This window comes from Crocodylus siamensis, chromosome 1 (genome assembly GCF_052110815.1).
Source record: "Crocodylus siamensis isolate JL-2025a chromosome 1, ASM5211081v1, whole genome shotgun sequence".
Classification (NCBI taxonomy): Eukaryota; Metazoa; Chordata; order Crocodylia; family Crocodylidae; genus Crocodylus; species Crocodylus siamensis.
This window is the reverse complement of record NC_143395.1, coordinates 367473072-367494391: the sequence shown is the minus strand read 5'-3', so window position 1 is coordinate 367494391 and position 21320 is coordinate 367473072. Positions and strand designations below refer to the sequence as shown.

The 21320-nt window shown below is 38.1% G+C and overlaps 1 long non-coding RNA gene across 1 annotated transcript in view; it reads left to right on the top strand.

Moving 5' to 3' along the window:
- The window catches only part of LOC149875029 (uncharacterized), a 54955-nt gene extending 34140 nt beyond the window's left edge, over nucleotides 1-20815 (top strand). Inside the window, exons 2-3 of the long non-coding RNA XR_016439037.1 lie at nucleotides 6892-6938; nucleotides 20292-20815. This is a non-coding gene — a long non-coding RNA (uncharacterized LOC149875029). The remainder of the gene's footprint in view (nucleotides 1-6891; nucleotides 6939-20291) is intronic.
- The last annotated feature ends 505 nt before the right edge of the window (nucleotides 20816-21320 follow it).

The following is a 21320-nucleotide window of genomic DNA, read 5'->3' as shown; positions in this document are numbered from 1 at the left end:
AGTGATGAAAACACACTTGAATATAATTTAAAAGGCTGAAAGCAGCATTTCAGACACATGAATATATATACAGGAAAGGAGGATAAATCAATACTAAAACAAAAGAATGAGGGAAAAGGAAATATGGCAATAATGGTACAAGGCAAGGCACTAAGATGAAGTCAAGGGAACAAGAGAAAAAGACTGAGAAGGAGGAGACAGGAAATAAAACAATCAGTAGGAACCAAGAATAGTCTAGTGCAGTAGGAGGAAAAAAAATTAATCGTTGAGTGGGTCAGAATTTTCTGGTTGACATTTTTTTTAAATATTCCACTTTCATAAAGTGAACTGTGAAGGTCAAAAAGGCTTTAATATTATGTATAGTGTAAAGATGAAAAGCCAAATCCAAATCAATCTTGTAGGCACCAAACAATACTTAGGTAGGTAGAATTTAAGCACTTTTAGTTTTAGAAATTGCAGGCCAGATTCTGCCATCCTGATTTATGCTGAGCAGTACCTTACACACTGAGTAATTCCACTGAAAATTAATTGGAACTGCTCCCTAAGTCATAACGTAATTAACCTTGCTCAACAGCTACTTAAATCCCTAGATCAGTGGGATCTCTCAAGAACCTGACACAGGTGTTACAATGATGACACCACCACCACAACAGGGTGAAACTGTCCTGTGCTTCTCTGTTTTCAGTAGGCATGCTGGAACCAAACTGAGAGGTAGCTGCAGCAGAAAGATGTCTCCATTACATATTCCTGCTTCTACAGCTGCTTCGTGATCTGGCTGTACAAGAAGAGAATGGCACAGTTCCACCTGCCACAGCAACAGTGTCAGTGACCAGGGCACAACACCACCTTGGCCTGCCCTCTTCCCCTTTCTGGGTCTTGTGTGGTCCTTTTGACCACCTCCTATCCCTCTCACCATTTCAGTGCTCCCTACATATGGCATGTGCACCCCAGCACATTGTCTTATGGCCCCAGGCTCAATATTAATAACATATTAATAATATAATTTTGTTTATATTGCAATATTTATAATATCTTTATATAATTTTTAAAACAGGGTGCCACTAAATTCAGAAAAATTTTAGAGGCGTGCCTTGAGTCTAGAAAGGTTGAGAACCACTGGCCTATATTAATTAACTGCCTCCATTTTGGCCTGAAAAACTCCCTAGGCACTTAGAATTGTGATATTCCACATGCTAGAAGCAATCTAATGTCTGCCTCACTCTTCACCTAGATTCTGTTCTAATCCAAATCAGTGTGAAGATGCCTAAATTCCTTAGGGTTGGACAGAGCACACTTACCAGTTGTTTGGGGTTGACAGCATGCATGCAGGCCTTTAAAAAATATAACCAGAAGAGGCAGGGGTAGTGTTGCCCACTTTTTGCCTAATATCTTCATGGCAAGATCACTCATTCTGGAAGTGACAAATCTGGGTTTTAGGCCTATTTCAGCTTGATTGGGTGAAAACCTATATCTCCCTCTTCTGATTCCTATTGCCAGTATTTCCGGCTTTTAACCAGTGACTAACAAAATGTATAAGTAGTTCTAGCATCAGGAGTCAGAATCCAGAACTTACTATATCCTAGCAGTGTAGTATAACTATTAACCTATACAGTAACGCTCCTTTTAATTTGCCTTCCTTCTGGTGCCATCAATCTTGCACTCTTAGCTGTCCAGAGGCCTCACGTCAATAGGCAGGGGGAATAGTCTCTCATCCAGTTGAACATAGTAGGCACCGTCCTGAAAACGGAGTTGGGAGTTTGAATTGCCTTAGGATGAAGAGGACCTAGAACCCAACTCTCTTACTTATGTACCTATGTGCTCCTATCACTAAGTCCTGGGCAAAAGGTAGGTGGTGCCACCATCTATGTTCAGGAGTAAATGGGAAATGTGCTTTATACTAATCTTAGTGCTGCTATCATTTAGATATTCTGGCTCAAGGTAGGTGCCTCTCCTCTAAGCAACCTGAATTTTAAGACAAAGTAAAGGAAATGCTTTCATTACAGCCCTAAGATAAATACTTACACGCTAAGAAGGAGTGGAAGTTTATGCAAACCTTTTAGTTTCCCTTTTCCTATTGGTTAGCTGAAGGTGTCTCCCTGCTGAGCAATGAGGCTATCGGATAGCATTTGGGAAGCACTAAGGGAGCCTATTCACATGGTCCAGGGTTGCGGGTGGGGGGCACTCTAATTAAATCTCCACAATGTCTCTTGTCTTCCACATCCCGTATTTCAAAATGGCCACAAGTGTGCTCTAACTAAAGCTCATTCAATAAGTTTTAGTTAAAATGCCCCTGCCACTATTTTGAAATGTGGGACACTGAATACATGAGACGCTGCAGCATGCTGGAGCATTCTAATTAGAATGCACTAATCGGAATGCATCAGAGTACGTGTATAGGCACCCCAAGAGTCTTCATTCAATGTACAAGAGGCCTAAAGTGTAGGGGTTGTGGTACCTGAGTAAAGGTACCTAGAAGATCAGTTTGGATCTGGCCCTAATGCTATATTATTTTATTTAAACTAAAATATTATAGTTGTTTATGCTATATCTTCAACATTTGGTTTTATTTTATAAGTACTACCAAATTGCAAGTTGGTTAGGTAAGTGATCCACCACACTCCTCTGCAAACAATGATCTGGACATTTCAGTGGAAATAACATTTATAAGAGTGCCATATTCTGCTACTCTCTCTTCACTATGATAGTATTGTAGTGATATAATACAAAAACAATAATATCAATATCAAAGAAAAAAGGTCTTCAAACTTTTATATATCAGAAGGTAGAACAATTCCCCTCAGTCTGGATAAGGAGGCAGACATGTATCACTCCAAGTGCCAATGGAAGGCCTCAGGGAAAAGTGCCACTATTTAAATTAAATACCTGACATAATGCACAAGTGAGTAATTTTGAGAATTTAAAACCATTACTTTTTAAGCTAACTTAGTGTGCACGTGTTCACTAGTATATTAGAATTACAAAATTCATTTTAAGCCTTTAATTAAATGTTGATGTTGATGTATATTTTAGTAGATGGATTTGCTAAAGCTAAGGAAGGGGAAACAGTCCCTTCTGGATGTCTGATGGAATATATTTTCTCAACCTGTGATACACATACCCCTGGTGGTATGCGAGACACAGGCAGGGGGTACACAGATACCCCAACACTCTCTCTCTCTCACCCTCTTTTCCTTTTTTTTTCTTCTCTCTCTCTTTCACCCTCTTTTCCTCTCTCTCTTACCCTTTCCTCCTCTCAAAACTATGGCAAAAAATTTGATACACCACGCACTGCGCAGTGCTTTAAATTCCCCAGTAATAATATGGCATGGGTTCAGCCCTCCTAGCTTTGGCCAACATCATCTCTAACACAGGTACATACTCGAGTTGTGCATCCCTGGTGTAAAAGGTGGCAACCCTACCCACACCAGATCAGACATCTGTCATATCACAACCTTATATACACAGCCCTTCTTCCAACATATGGTGCACATTAGTCTGTAAATATAAAATCCTCTGGAAAACTGAGTGTTGGGGTACTTATTAAAATTTAGGGGGTAGTTGCTACTTAAAAGGTTGAGAAACACTGTGATGGAGGAATATATTTAAAAATTAACCCAAGAAAAATGTAATACTTTTTTCATTTTCATTCATTTCCCATTTCATTGGGATTATTTCATGTCCAAATACTTTCAAATATGTCAGTGATTTTTTATAATACTTTATGAACTCATGACAATATGAATGGCACTTTTCTAATTTATGTTTTCACTATACAGTAAAGGTAATCATTGAATAAGCAAGAATATTCGATTATTTGAGCCAATGTCTCACTGGATGCACTTTCAAAAATGAAAGTGTCCTTCAGAAACAAGTTAAGATCAGTTATTACCCCTTAATTGTTTTATAATTATTTCTCTTTTAAGTTGCACACTTTGAATGTGGAGGTTAGATGAACATCTTGCTGGGATCATTTGACCCCAGTATTCTTTCCTGCCATGGCAGGGCGTCGGACTAGATGATCTGCTCAGGTCCCTTCCAACCCTACAAACTATGAAACTATGAAACTATGAAACTATGAATTAAGCAGTCTACCATTATCTACACTCATTTATAATAATAAAACTGAATACATTTCTTAGTATCCCACAAAATGAAAACCCTGGGGAAATTGTTCAGCATGATTTCCAGTAGATGTACTGTGAAAACAGGTGAGGCTTAGAAGGTTGTGTCACTACCTGAATACCTTTCTATCTAAATGTCATGAACTGAAACCAGTTAATTATGTATTTACTGTCCATGTAACATATCTTTAAATTGCATTTATTCATTAACAGAAAACAATGTTTGAATTAAATCAAAGTAATTTAAGAAGCAGCATATTTGCAAATCTTTCTACTCTGAACAGAAAAAAGTACTAATTGACTTACCTGATTCTATTCCTACAGTCAGTTTGAGCTTCAAAACAGTTTGTATTATTGTACATTACTTCCATTTACCAAGCTGAACTGCACAAAAATGTCCAAGGAGCCAAAACCAGTTAAATCCTGTCAACAGATAGATATGTCAACTAGTTATCAACTAGTTATGAACACTACTGCTTTCTGCTAAGTATATTTAGCATGAGCCAGACCTCTCCTTTCTTGAAGCCTTTTTACCTTGGTATTTTAAGTGTGCCCATCACCATACACCAGGGTTGTTCCATCTTCAGCCAAAGGGACAGATCTGTCCTGAAGCACCATGTCATCTGGATCACAAAGCTCCCTACAGGTCCAAAAATTTAGCAGCAGCAGTGCCACCTTCCCTCACTGCCAAATTTCCAGACACCTGGTGATCCCCAAGCCCTGAAGACTGGATCAGGCCCCCTGATCCCAGCACACAGGGCTGGGCAGGGGCTAACTGGGCCACTAGAATCCAATCCTGGCATGCAGGAGTGGTGTCAGGCCCCCAGGACCCAACCCTGGCACAGAGAGGGTTGAAGCAGATGATGCCTGGCCCTTAGCACCCAATCCTGGCACGCAGGGGCAGGAGGGCACAATGCCAGGACCCCAGGGCCCGATTCAACCCATAGTCAGGTCTCATGCCATTCATCTGGTCCACCAATGTTTCATAGTACTTATTATATTAATAATAATTCAAGTCATACTGTAAAAAATGTATGGAATACTATATTATCTAAGTCCTTTATATTTAAATTAAATTGTCTACTTTAACTTAAATATGATTGTTTTAAATATAAGCACTGTTTTCCATTTCTTTGTGTGGGAGCAAGAGCTAGAGGGGAAAAAACTGCAAGGAAAGACTCCATTTACCCTCATAATTCCTACACCAAGATCAAACTCAAAAACAAATTCTGTTCTTGCAGGAAAAGTTAAGTACTAAGACTGTTTGAGACACAAATAACTGAAAAGGGGATGGGAAAGAAGTAAGAAAATAGTCACAACTCCTAGGTATACAGTGTGGGGTATGCACACATGTATTGGGAGCCATTTTAAAAGGGCACTAGCTGTTACATTCTAATTGTTACATATGGACAAACCGGGAATGATACAAACATAGCAAAACCACTCCAGCTTTAACACTGCTTCATCCAAGGTTAAATTTGGAAGGGTTCTACTACATTTGTATTATTTCCAGCCTGTCCATACATAACGTTTTGAAATGGCTCTAAATTTAAGTTTGTCCATACCGTAAGGTGCTGTCAGGCTCCCCCAAAGAAAGTGCTCACAAGATGCTTCCTGAGACATAACTTTGATTTTAATTGGTATGTAAGCCAGCTGACTGCACATTCGTCATGCTCATTAAGTACCATTTTATATGTAAGACTGAATTATACCCTTGTCTGCACTGAAGCATGGGACAAAGATACACACCTACAGGGAAAGTGAGAGGTATTATGTCTCAGGAAGCATCTTGTGAGCACTTTCTTTGTCAGTTGGAATGTAATTAAATATATTTTAAAATCTAAGCACTGACCTACCTGGACCATGATTTACACTGAAAAATGTATATAACCTTAAGAATTATATATAAAATGGATGTAAAATTTTCTAATGCAAGAATAAAACAATATGCACAATTTATAAGACAGTATTACTTGTTTAACAGGAACTTCTATAAGTCATGGCTGCTTTGCTTTGATTTCTCCTATAGTATGAACAATTAGATAGAGAAAATATAAATAACTGTTTTCCTAAGAATATGGTCATGTAAGTTTTTTAGCCCTCGGATCTTTACTGTATGCCTTTGAGGATGTATCACACAGATAGATTCTCTCCTACCCAGCAATGCACTGTGTTCAGGGAAGAGGGAGGCAGGACCTGTCACACAGCAAGTTACACTTCCTAGTTTCTTAGGGTACATCTGTACCAACACTGACCCATCAACATTTATTAATACAGTTTATATCCTGTTCTCCTTTAATGACTGGCTGTCATTTCCATAAAACTGTAAATCAGTTGTGAGCTGGCATAATAAAAGTACACCCTGCTCCATTCACTTTCTCCTATAGCAGTGTGCACTAAGGGGCAGTTTGCAGATAAGTTTCTATATATCAGCTGTGAAGACGCTGAGGGCTTGCCTGCACCAAGGAAATTTTCAGCTGGCCAGTTAGGATCAGTTTCCCGTGCACTGAAAAGGAAACAGAATGGGAAAAAAAAGGATTGGGGTGTATATTTCTATATTTAAAAATAAGCAAGTTTAAATTCAGGTCCGTTGTTGTTCGTACAAAAAACTCATTGTGGCATCAATTAAAAAGTTATGCAACTTCCCTGAAAACTGGCTGTTAACACCTTATTACTGTACAGTAATCATTCTGTAGGTATTTGAACCAATCGTATAAATTAACAGGTTTTATCGATTAAGTTACTTTTATTATTTTTTCATGTTTTACAGTTTGTGGATGAAAATTACTTACACAGATGTCTATCCTGTAATTAAAGGTAAAGTAACTAAATCTACTTTTCTATGGTTATATTTGGTTATTACATGACTTTGCTGAAATCACTTAAATTGATGTTGATAAGCTAGTAGATGTGCCCAGGATTCCTAGCTTCGTTTCTGGTTCTTAGTTTCTCGGTTTCTTTGTAAATTCTTCCAAATGGCACAAGTAGTGGTTTAATTGGTCAGCTCATTATGTTATCAAAAACTTTCCCCTGGATTAGACTACTACTTGTATTTCATACTGCTTTTTGGGAAAGGATGTAACATTATTAGCTACATATACTCTTCATGATTTGTAAGCACTCAGCTGTAGCAAAGGTGTTTACAAAGAACTTCAGGCCGTCTTGGACCCATGACCTGTTGCCATCATGGGTTACAATATGAAAAAGACAATTAATGATTACTAGTAGCTGAAATAAACAGTGTAAATACATATAGAATACAGCATTGATTACCCAGGAGCTGATTATCCAGAAGGTGGATTGACTGAAAGGTTTTGTATTTACAACAACAAAAATGTTGTGTCTACCAGTTTAAGTTCTGTAATGTACCCTCCCTCAGCCTTCCCCATCACTTTCTGACTCATGAAGGCACGGTCAGTAATCTTGATCTCTCACTTCTCAGCCTATATTCACTGTCCAGTACAGTAATTAAAGTATAGTTTTCAGCACTTCATACTGTGGTGTTTGATTATCTGGAAGTACTGATTATCAAGAATGACGGTGACACTTATTATTCCAGATAATCAACACTGTAGTGTTTATGTAGGTGCACCTACAATACATAAAATATAACAGAACTTTCATCCAACTTAATTATTAAAAAGATCCAATTTTGAGAAGACAGTGGGACAAGCATAACTTCTTGTGGGTCAATAAAATTTGAGATCTAGATAGTCTACACATAAGTCACTTACAAAATCTTTACTTAGAAGTAACCTTGATGGTGTTTTAATAGACAGACTGTTGTACAATAGTTAACCAAGATAATAAAGCTTCAATTGTGCAAAAATAAATCCTTGTGTTAACAAATGGAAAATATTTTCTAAGGACTAAGTATAGAAAGCTAACATGCATACTCACTTGGCTCTTCTCCTTTCTCCATGTTTTCATGTTTTTCGTACACTGTTTTTCACCTTTCCTTTCTGTCTGTGCAGGAATATCATTTCCCTTCCCTTCATGTTTGAGATGTTTCTTCCTTTTAAATTGCCCTTCCCCACTCACCTATGTTCAGTATACTAGTGAAGATAAAAAATGTTCTGAAAACCATATCTCTAAAACACTGTGGACTGGATACTAGTGAAGGTATCTCCCAAGACCCTTAATTCTCATTGATTTCACTGGGGCTCAGCACTTTACCATGCCCACCATGTTTCAGAAGTCAAAGAAAATATTGAGGCCTTTCTTATGTTGATTTTATTAACATCTGTGGAGTTGCAACTGATTTGAACCAGTATGATGAGACCAGAATCAGGACCCAAGATTTAGTAAATCTCAGTTTTCTACCAGTACGATTAACAAATCAGCATGGCCAAAATGATTAAGAGCACTATTTAATACCAAAAAACAAGGCTGTCCAATTAGGGCATTTGCATATATTTTGGTGTGAAATGGAAGCATCTTAAAAGAATCTTCTTCCTTTTTACACACATGTAAATTCAAAACCATTGAATGGATTTTTAAGTATTAACATGGATAAAAACATGTATTACAAAAGTATAAAGGTTTGAAAATACTGAACATTAGTACATCTGTAATGGAAATATATTTACACTATAATAACTATAGAAGATAGGATGGGATTGAAGTCTTAGAAAGGATTCTTAAGAGAGCAGGACTATATAGTCTGCTGGAGAGCTGCTCTCTGCTGAAGAGCAGACTATATAGTGTTCTTTGCAGGACTGGCCTATATTGTAGCACCTGGGATAAATGTTCTATAATAAAAATATAAAATATCTATTACAAGACCTACATATCTACTTCCAACCTTCACTAGCAACTTTTCAGAAGCATGTATGTAATGCCAAATCCTATATTATACTATATATGTATTTAAATACTTTAAAAGGAGATCATTACATAATGAAAAATTATTTTATATTAAATAAAATAGACAAAACCTTGACTATAAGTTATATTTTATACAAATGTAAGTATTCCATTTTTCTTCTCTAACAAAGAATAAATACCTTTTGCTGTCTATATGCAGTAATAAAAATTCTAATGCATTCCCCCTTAGATCAAATCCAACATAAAAAGAACTTTAAATAAAATTATTACATCATTTCATGTCATCTTAGCCAAAAGGCTGAGAAGTGATGGTGCAATACCAAAATGATTATATAAAGTCAAATTTATTGTACCAGTGAGATTCACTTAGGGTAGTACATCACACCTTTTATCAAGCATTCCAACTTGACAATGTTCACTAAGCATGAACTTCTGCTGTATTTTAAGGTTAAAATCACATATGACATGCAATAACAGTGGATTCAAATTTTAAAGCCCTTACATCTTTAAGCAATTTAACATTTTGCATCTTAGAAAATCTATCTGAATAAGGTATGGCAGACTAGAAATGTCAACAGATTTACAGACACTGAGTAGAAAATTAAAAACTTACTGCTATATTGTATTATTACTGACCTCTTTATAAGTGTTTATACTCTCAGGTCTTAAAGGACACACAAATTAATTAACCACTGAACTGAAATTGTAAAGACATCATGTAACTGGATATCTAACACACAAGTTTATGGACATATAGTACAATATTAAATAAAATACAAGTTCTCAGTTCTACAAAGGGAACCTTACAAAAAATCTGTTATAGGATCCTGTAAAAACCTGGAGCCTTAAAAAAGCAATTTTCATCTATTTAGTAAGACAACAGAATATTACAAAGTATAATATACTTTAGCATAAACTAAACCAATTGTCACATAGTTCCAGGCATATGATATACATAGAGGGGAAAAAAAGAGATGATAACCAGATCACTATGGAAAAGAAGAGTTCAACTCTAACTTAAGAAACAGAATAATACATAGTTTTGTTCTAAATAAGGATGAGCTTCGATAAGTCTGAAAAAATAAGCCTGTTATGAATTTACTTTTGAATAACTAAATGTATACCTGGAAGTGTGTGGATCTGGAATTTTAAAAAGAGGTATGCAGATAAGATAGTGAGGTGCATCATCTCTTTCGAAACAACACATGGTTTTCTCCAGTTAAAAAGAAGCTTTACTAACATGCTAGAGGCTTAGGACTGTATTATTCAGTTTAAGATTGAAGCAAAAACAACTACAAATTCATTGGAATGAGTTAAAACCAATCTGCAGGGCTGCAAAATAGGAGCTTCATTACCAGGAGCAGCTAACAGAGAGCAGAATTGCAGAATAAAGGATAGCATCATTTGTGGAGCATCAAGACCATTAAAAAAGAAGATAGGGTCATTAACAGCTATAGAATGAAGAGTTTAGAAGGGATCAGGTAGATTAAACCATGAAGTCAACTGACTACCTTAGCACAGCCTGACTAGATATGCTGCTGCTACTGCTACTGCGAGGCATATTAGTTTTAAACTTTGGGTGGACCAGGAATCAAAGTGGAGTGCAAGTGCACCAGTGCAGCACCCCGCTCCCCTTGATCCACCCCTGCCTGACAACTTCTGACATAATATGTATAAACAGAAAAAATATGGATATACCTTTTAGCATCCTCAACATATGCAGAACTAGAAGAGATTGTTGGTGGAAGGACAGGAAAATGGTATTTCACTAAAAAAAGAGTGTCTGCTGAATCAGAGCTATAGGATAAATAATAGATATGTTCTCAGCTTGAAAGACAATGAATGTAAGCATGTGTTGGCATTGTAACTTGTGTAAGGAGAGTTAACATGTAGATGGAAAAACAAAACAATAAAAATAAGCTTTCCTTTGCTAAAGAAAAGAAGTGGGAAATCTACCAAAGTAAGTAAGTGAAAACAGTTATACTGGGGTGGGGGGGGAGAGAAAAGAAGTGCACAGCTTGGAAAACTGCAAAAGAGCATGAAATCATGAAGCACTAACAACAGATTTTTCAACAGCCCAATATGAAAACATACTGAAAACCTTCTTTTTTCCCCTTATGTTTATTAAAGTATACAAATGAAAATATAAAACAAGAATGTTTGGACAGATGTGCAAACTTGCCAGTTTTAAAAACTTGCTTTTAAAATGCCATTGTACACAGTTTCTCAAATGCAATAGGCCAGTGGTAAGGCAACCCCCTCACATGCATGGCAGACCATGGCACATGAAGGCATTTTGCTTACCACTCAGGCCTTGTATCAAGGATTGTGCCCCTTAAGGCTCCCTCACTCTCTGCCCCTGACACATCAACATCTTACAAGTCAAGGTTGCAGGTATTTTGGCACAAATGTTGCCAAACCCTGCAGTCAGCCCTAAGATGTTTAGGAAACCAGATTTGTTTCAATATAAGCAACAAGTCATACCACTTTGAATAAGGCCTATAATGTATTAATTATTCTTAAAATAATTTAACACAATTACTTTTAGTACACAGATGTATGTTACCTCCATTTGGAACAGGACAAATCTCCAGGGCTTTTTTTTGTTTGTGTGTTTTTATGGCATCAAATGCAATGAGGAACTTGCCTATACTTAAAACTCCTACGTGCTACAGCAATATAAACAAGTAATAATAAAATACGGGAACTCCTTACAATAGAAAAAACAGTGGCCTTATACCAAGAACAAATACATTTTATAATCCTTCGTTACCATTTTTGGAATCTACACTAAACAGAGATACAGATAATAATAACAGGCTGACCAGCTGCAATTAAGATGTTTTAAATGTATTAACCAAATTACAAAAAGAATATTATTTCTCATATGGAAATGTCATACATATCAATTGTGACAAAATGTAAAGCTTAAAAATACTTCTATCTGGCAACATAAATTCTACTGTATGTTCAAAACATTTTCAGCTAATAGAGTTGAGAAATTCTATTCCTTGACTGCATTTTCTAGGAAAATGCTGGTTAGAAACCAAGAAATACATATGAATCGTAGGAGTGTAGGACTATCAGTAAGGTTCAAGGGACATACCTTAGTAAGAAACCCAACTCTAATACTAGAAAGAGCTTGCTCTGCCACAAGGAAAAAGGTGTGTACTGAGATTTCTACCAGAATGCCCTATATTTCATATCAGTCTCTAGCTAGTACATGTCTTATAACTTTGACACTCCACCCCATTTAACTGGTAAAAGATATAAGGAACATTCTGTCTCTTCTCTTACCCTCCAGAATATTCTGGCTGCTTCATGAGTATTAACAACTCCACTAGTCCTACAGTCAGCAGCCAGATTGGCCCACAAAGAGGTCTGATCTGGCCTGCAAAGGTCTGGCATGGGGGATCAGTGACACCAAGCTTGTAGATTTAGGAAAGTGACACTACCATTTATATTTGGTTTTTATGTGAAAAGTTATTTTTTTACAGTAAGAATTATAAACCTACTTTATTTCTAAATAAAAACCTTGTTTCCGCAGCAATTAATGGTGTAGGTCCCTTTGTTTGACCTAGTAAGCCTGCCACTTATCCAGGGTGAGTGGATTTCTCAAGTCTGGTATATATGACTACCTCTGTAGATCTAAAATAGTATTGCCCATGTGGAATGTTTAACTTAGTACAACCTGATAGTATTATCTTCACTTACCATATTAAGGAATAGCCAAAGTTATATCATTATCTAGATGCATCAAAGGCCTATGGTAACACTGTAATTAAGGCTAAATTTTGGTGACACTGAAAAAAATATGAAATTATGTCAATTTGGACATAATTTTTGACCAAAAAATGTCATGACGATTCAAAATTCAGCTGGTTATTTTATTTCAGTTCATGTCTTTCTGTTTCACTTTGTGTTTTTGCATTTCATTCTAAAGGCAATGTAGTCACATGTTGCCTTGTGCTCCTTGACTGACTGAGTACACAATGATTCTGACTGATTGATTTTAGCCACTTTACTCCTCCATAATTACAGATTTGTGTGCATTTACTCCATGCTATACTTACAAACAGAGAGAGCAGACTACTTATTTTACAAGAGAGAAGATAGTACTCCCACACTCCGTTTTCCCAGCTACAATCCCCAACCCCCTCCTGCAAAACTTAAAGAGCTTCAGCATCGGCTTGTAAACATTTCCATATCGATATCAAGGATGGTACTGATGCCATTTGCCAACTCTACAAATGAGCTTATTAGATATTATTTATTTACATTCCCATAGTACTATCAGCTCCAGCCATGGACCACTCCCCAGTGCTAGCATTGTATAAAAGACAGTCTTCATTCAAAGAACTTACAATCTACATATTAGCCAAGAGAAAACAGATGGCTACAAATCGATGGGGTAGTTCAGAAAAACACTCTGACAACACCAGTCAACACAGTAGGCAGTGGTCTCAGCACATCAACAGCTGAACCACTGCCAAATTTTTTTGTGTAACCATCAGAGCACAGGAGTTTTAAGGAGGGATTTGAAGGAGGATAATAAGGAGCTTCACAGACATTTACAGGGAGTTCCCCCCAGGCACAAGAGGCAACATGGGAAGAAACATGAAGGTGTTTACAAGGTTAGCCAGGAAGTGATGAAGGCTGGTATCATAAGACTCAACCTCTTGATACTGAACAAGAGATGAAAGGTTGGGCAGAGCAGATTACACAGGGCATTGAAAATGAAGGCAAGTGGTTTATTGTGATGTCCTGGAGAAGACAGATACAAAGGGAGGAGTGGTTGTCAAAGAAGTAGACTCAGAAAATGATCTGTGTATTTGAATTATCTGAATGACTATAAGCAGAGGATGTGCACTTGTCAAAACTAGAGAAAAGAATGCTGAAGTAGTAGAGATACGAGATAATGAAAGCCTGGTGGGAGATTAAACTGTACAGAGTGAGAAAAAGGGCCATAGCTTAGAACTGATATGCTGAATATTATGCAGAAATAATCTTCAAGGCAGACTTCACCTGGATGCAAAGCCCTAGTACAAGACTCAAATTACAGTTGGTGACCAAGAGAAAGAATGGTGATGCAGTGAATACAAATAAGTTTTTGCTTAACAGAACAGACACAGACTACCTGATGACAAGTATGACAGAGGACAGAGTAGCAGCCAATTAAAAGATCCCAGGATCTAACTAGAAAGGGAGAAGAGGACACTACCAAGGGTAATTTTCATACATTGGTCCACTTGGGAATAAGGAGGGAATTGATAGGAGATGTGTGAAGTAACACACCTGCATTCCCATTCACTGTATATGACTCCTATCATTTTTTCCACAACTCTAAAAACCGCAAACTCTTGCAGAACATTAACTCATCATTTATTACTGCTGTTTTAATTTTCTGGGGCTGAAAAGGATTTTTTGTGAGGAAGCACACATTTGTTTTAGATTATGGTGGACACCTAGCATAACACACACAAGTGTATATGATGTATAGTTGGAAGCCAGCATGGTACAGTGGTAACACATGATATTTGGTATCCAAAATAATATTTGCCAGATCTCAAAAAATGGTAAATGAACTTCAGTGTCAACAGGTAGTTCACAAGGGGAAAAATAACCTCAATTATATGTACACAGTGCTGAGTTCTGAACTACCTATTGCAACTCAGGAAAGAAACCTTGGAGTCCTGCAGATAGTTCTCTAAGAACAGCTCAATAAGCAGTGGCAACCAAAAAAATCAATAAAATGCTAGGCATCGTTAAGAAAGGAATTGAAGACCAAATGGAGAACTGCATCATGCCATTATGCAAATCCATGGTGTACCTACATCTTGAATACTGTGTACAGTTCTGGTCTCTACATCTCAAAAAGGATGTAGTAGAATTGGAAAAGGTACAAAGAAGCACAACCCAAATGATTATGGGTATGATGCAGTTGCCATACCAGGTGAGACTATAACAACTAGAACTCTTCAGTTTGAAAAGGAAAAGGCTGAGGGAGGATATGACAGAGGTCTATAAAATCATGAAGGGTGTGGACAAAGTGGAGAAGAAACTGTTATTCACCAAGTCTCAGAATACAAGAACTAGAGCAGGAGTGGCCAACCCACGGTTCCAGAGTCCAAACTTCCAAGTCCAAACTGAGTAATGTGCCCGCTGAGAGCAGTCACATCATGTGACGTAACATAATGCGTATGGAAGCTGGTCACCATGTGCTTGTGCAGAGATTCAAGGAGATGCATATTAACTTCTGAAGAGCCGCATGTGGCTCCAGAGCCATGGGTTGGCCACCCCTGAACTAGAGGGAACCCCTTGAAATGAGTAAGTGACAAGTTTAAAGCTAACAAGAAAAAGTACTTTTTTATACAATGTATAGTGAACTTGTAGAATTAATTGCCACAGGAGGTGGTGGAGATAGATGGCATAGCTGGGTTCAGAAAGGGACTGGATAAATTCATGAATGACAGATCTATTTATAGCCATTGAACAGAACACTTGGAGATGTTTCCTCTGGCATCTCTAAACCAATAATGGTGGATGCCAGGGAGGGTAATAGGTAGGGACAGATTGCTCTAAATCAGGGGCGTCAAACTCATCTGACCCTACAGGCCAGGTGAGTGGCACAGGAATGGTCCCGGTCCATGGGCTGAATGAATGGAGCAGAGCCAGCTACAATGGAACAGATTAAGTCTTTGGACCTTCCTCTTCCCACTGCATGCTGGACAACTGCTTCAACTGGTCTAGGACTATGCCACACATGGCACCTGCTCTGGCCAGCCCAGCACTTGTGCCATATGTAGTGCCTGCTCCAGATGGTCCAGGGTGAGCACCGCATGTTGTACAGATCCCAGACCAGTCAGAGTGAGCTCTGGATCTGGCAGAGGTGGTACTCATGAACCATGCCCCTACCCACACGCCACACCCAGCATGCAGTCTGAGCAGTCTAGAATTGTGCCATATCCAGCACCCACTCTGGGACCTGTACTGCACATGGCACATGCCCTGGATGGCTTTTGTCTGAAACCAGTCAGAGTGAGTGCTGTGGATATGGGATCTGGCATGCGGAGAGAGGGAGTCCCAGACTAGCCCTGCAGGGTGCCACAGGTTCTGCAGCAGCTACTGCATGAGGCACATGTCCTGGGCCCTGTGTGCAGGGCTGGTCCTGCACATGCCACATGCAGGTCAGCTCCAGACACATGGCCAGCACCAGGGACTGGATGATGTGGCTCTGAGGACCAGATTTTTGACACTCCTGCTCTAGATATATTCAGTTCGGTGCTCTCCCTCTAAAGCATCGGCCCCTGCCACCATCGGAGATGAGATACAGGGCTTGATGAACTATTGGTCTGACCCAGTATGGCACTTCTTATGCTCTTATGTTCTCCAATTAATAGGACTTCATTCAAAAAAGACTTTTTAATATCTGAACATCAAAAAGGAAATAAATATCACCACAGGTGGAGAGTGTTACAGTATTATCATAATTACACCAAGAGAACCCCCACCCTGCAGTTTCTACTCATTTAGACATAAAACTGATCCTACTTGGAGCACAGGGTTAGACTAGATGATATCCTGAGGTCTTTTCCAACCCTAATTTTCTATTATTTTATGAAAAACGTGAGTCTTGGCAGCCACCGGACTGACAATAGTAGGGAGAGCACTTCCTTTGCAATCCAAAGGTAGGAATTTGTAACCTCCCATGTGAATGCAATGACATATGACAGCAAAATTATTACTATTAATTAAAAAGTAAGAATGTGACGGTACCATAAGACAGTTCCTCCCCAGTCATTTACAATTAATCAGCACACCTGATTAAATTTACTCATAATTCCATATCAGCATAGTTTAGATGAGCCAACTTTCACTGCAAGACAAAGTGCAAGTACATATTTATTAATATTCTTATATTCAACCCAAAAGAAAACAAGTCTATTAGTAAGTTTCTGAGCTGTAGCTCCACTAGGGGTATTTGCATAACAATTTTTAAAGGACTTCCTGAAAATTTCAAAAAGTTTGTGCATGGGAATATAAAACAACTGAGAGATTTACCATACTTACTTGATTCTAAGATGAGGTGTGTGTCCCATCCCCCACTCCCACCCCCAATCAGCATGGGAGGAAAAGCCCCTTGTCTTAAACTCGCATACAAAGTGCAGGGGTCAGGGGATGGCTTCTGAAGCTCTGACTGGCTCTAAGCATGGGTCAGGGCCAGAGTCAGACCTACAGCAGCCTCCTGCCCCCCCACCCACTGCTTGCCCTCTGCAGCTTCTGCCCCACCCCCCTGCCCGCTTCTCCTGCCTTACTGTCAGGGGCAACTCACCTACAGCTCAAGCTGAATAACCTCCTGGGCACAGAGTACATGGAAATTCTGTCCCTTGCCAACACTGCTGCATGGGCCCTACCTGACCAATTAGCAGCACTAACCTGCTCCATGGCCAGCAAGGGCTTAGCTTTTAGGTGCTGTGCTTGGGGAGGAAACAGAGCCTAACCACTATCTGACAGTGAGGTGGGGGGGAGTGGGAATAGGCAAAGACTGGAGCGTGGGAAGAAATAGAGAGGACAGAGTAAGGGGGACACCTGCCCCCCTCTGCTGCTATCCCTGTTGTTGCAGTGGCGGGGACAACCCCCCAATAATGCTATACCTAGAAAATTCTAACAATAAATTTGCCATATGTAGAATCTAATTATTGGAGGGGGTGTCTTAAATTCAGGGTCAACTTAGATTCAAGTAAATACAGTAATATTTATAAAAGTGAAAAGAGACAGAAAATCATATTTTTCTACCAAGGGTCTATACCCTACAGTGCCCAACATTTACACAGTAAATTATCCAGAGAATAATGAAATGCCTAGCACACATACTTTAAAAGGTTTCTAAAAGTAAACTCAAAAAGGGCTTCTTAGATTCATTCATACTTCCTAATCCATATTTTTCCCCAGTGTCCTTTTCCATTGTTGATGTATTATTATTCACAAATTCAATTACTCCAATGGAACTTTCTTAACAATTTACCAGATATCCATAAAACCTTAGTACCAATAAGTACATGGTCTGAAGACTACCATATTTACTCGCATACCATACATCCTGTCCCCAAAATCAGCCCTCCAAAATTGGGGTGCATGTCTTAAGTGGAGAAGGCAATTTTCTGTGCCAAGACTTCACTGCATGAAGATGTAGGTGTCTCCTCAGTACTACATATCCCCCATACGCATGCTATGGGATAAAACTTGCCAAAAACTGATGCTAATTTGAGAGCGACTGTGAAAGGGTTAACATTGGTATGAATGCCCCTCCTTCTTCCTGGCAGGGAGAGAGAAGTTGGCAGCCATTTTGCAACACAGTGTCTTCATGAAAAAGTCAGCTTTAGTTCATGACGACTCTAGAAAAACACTTTTTTCTACACTCTGCCTTCTAAAAATGAGATGTGTGTCTTACATGGGGTGGGGTGGTATACGATAAAATATGGTGTATGACTTGATATTGGCACGAAATCATAATTAGAGGAGCACATGTGAATGAGATTAATCCCCAAATCACAAGTTTATTTAGAGTACAAGAAGCTATAACTACTCTAAGCAGAAAAATGTTTTAGTATTATTTTGTATCTAAAACAAATCTGGGGGAAAAACAGGACTTACATTATTCCAATAGGCAGCTTCCAGCATAATTCAATGGTATATATGATTTCACCAACAGAATGCACAGTGAAGAGTCATACTAGGGCCCTGATCCTGTGGTTGACTTCACATGGACAGATCCCTGCACCAGTGTAAAGCCTCCTTGACCAATATGGTCCCACCCACAAAGTCAAATATAGAATCAGGATCTATGTGAAAGCAGCAGTAATAAGAGAGGAGGTCATTCCTTCATGCATCTGCAAAAATAAGAAGATAAACAGTTTAAATTATTAACATCCATTAATGCCTTTCACAGCCTGTTATTTATTATATAAAGAAGTTGCATGCATATAAAGAAGTTTATATATCATGTTTAGTATTTTTTATTTAATTTCCTTTTTTAAGTAATATTGATTCAAAAATTCTTACGGGAGTATATATTAACTAATAAAATACTAATTAACAACAAGGGAGCTTTTACTATGCTAGATAAAAATGTATTTAGATGTTTTTAAAAATTATTTCTTAATTCCAGTTACTCCAATTTTATTGTTCTGTTGTGAAAATACCAATTTAGATTCTGATTTTAAAATCTGTTCCAAAGAGGCAGACTCTTAGGCAGCAGAGTTCCAATGAACTCCATGTTGTAACAGGGATCTGACTGCATAAAGCAGCTTCCAAGATTCAGGGCCTTAGAAAATATGTGACCCAAAAAAGGCAGCTTAACACTAGTCAGTTTTTAAAGTTAAAAGTTGTCAGATACTTTAAACAAAATTTATTATGGAAAACAAGTATTATTGACTGTTCACTAAATTTAAGCTTTTAAATCAGTGATGCTTAGTGTGCAAGAAGTATAAAACATCATTTTAAACAAGCAAAACAAGTAAACACTATTATTTCACTATTCACACACAACTTCTATTTAGGGTTTTTTAAAATTTCTAAATTGAGTTCTTACAAAGAAAATGTGAACAGATATAATGTTTATGTATGAAAGCTGCAGCCCTTTTAAATACATGTTTGTAATGGACATCATCAATTAACATTTGACTTCTGGTGCTGGACAAGATAGACTATCAATACCTATCATCGTATTTAACATGTTCCCAGAAACATACATAAGACATTCCTCCCCTTCTTTAACATGCACATCAGTACAGAAATAACTAGCAGTTTGAAAAAACAAAGGCAATGACCTAAGAAATCAGCTGATAAACCAAAAGCAAATAGAAACACAAGGGACAGTTCTGTTTGATTCTCAAATATCAAACTATTTATATATGTCCCCACTAGTTATATTATGATGAGCTGGCAGAAGCACAAAACTGAAAAGAAACCTGTGCTCTACAGTGATGAAAGAGTAAGATTATTATCATTTCCTATCCCCTCCCAGGTCTCTGGGACAATGCAGTGAAACGAGTAAAGCATGTGCCTGCATTTATAATTTCAGTGAACCCAGTGTCCTGGATTTGATAACCTCTGGCTCCAACAAAGGGCTATATGATTTGAAATCCTTGATTTGACATATAGGTTTTTCACTTGAGAGAAAAAGGCAAAAATGAAATGTACATTTCAGTGACATATGTCAAATTTAAAAACAGTCATCTAGACACTTTTTGAAATCCAATTACATATTACAGAATGTAAAATGGGCGTTCTGTGATTCTGTGGCTGGATTACAGTGCATGCTTTCTGCTCTGTTTCATGTAGGTAGGCACCAGGTGGCTCAAAGAACCAGAGCTGGAGTCCAGCTTCCAGTCACTGAGTGAGAGCCAAAAGTGTAGGCTGAAAAACATGACAACTGAGAAAACAGCAGTAGCTGAGGTCTGGAGAGCCATGTGGACAAGACACTTGAAGCTAGCCACAAGCCCCACTTCTCTGACATGCACAGGAAGAAGATGGTCTAATGTGGATTTAGAGAGTAGCATGGGAGTCACAGACTGGCAAGTACAGCTAAGGCGCACAGAAAGGCTACCAAAAACCCATCCTCAAAAATAATCATTGTAAAAAAAAACAATACATTTTATGTCAATCATGTTGTAAACTATGAACCGAAGTGTGTTTGTGGTTTAACAGAGAAATAGAACAGAGGAAAATAGAAATGAAAAATAGTCAAAATAAATCCAGAAAATGTAGTTGTTCCCACAAATTTTGCCACTGCTGTGCCACAGGGCCCTAAATATATGTCACTTGATGAAGATCAAAAAATAATAGAAACTTTCTGGGTAGTCGTTGTACTCACTGGGACTGAAGTTAGCAGGCGTATGGAATACACTGCACTTCTCTCCTTTCTCTATAACTTCCTGCTTCTCTTCTTCTCTCAGTCTGCCTCTCCTAAGACCTAAAATAAAGTGGTAGACATTTCAGTAAAATAAGTGACATCAAGTTCAATTAAATATTCTCAGTGTGCGTTGACTTTTGCTGAGTAAATACAGTGGTTGTTAAAAAGTCAACTAAATATTCACTGCCTGAAATTAGCATTTAATTATCTGTGCTGTGCAATATTTTTTAGAATATTTATATTATGCTTCTCTCTCTCATGTTACACACATCGTGACTCTCTTTTCCTTTCTACTTCTGTAGCAAAACATTTTTAGCTTGAGTGTCTAACAGAAAAGACAGAGTTGAAACCAAAAGGGTCTAATGGCAGTTGGCTTTGGACAACTGACAAAAGGAAAAAAATGAAGAAAAAAAAGTATACTGACAGCCATAAAACTTCCAGTAAGAGAAGAGAAAAAA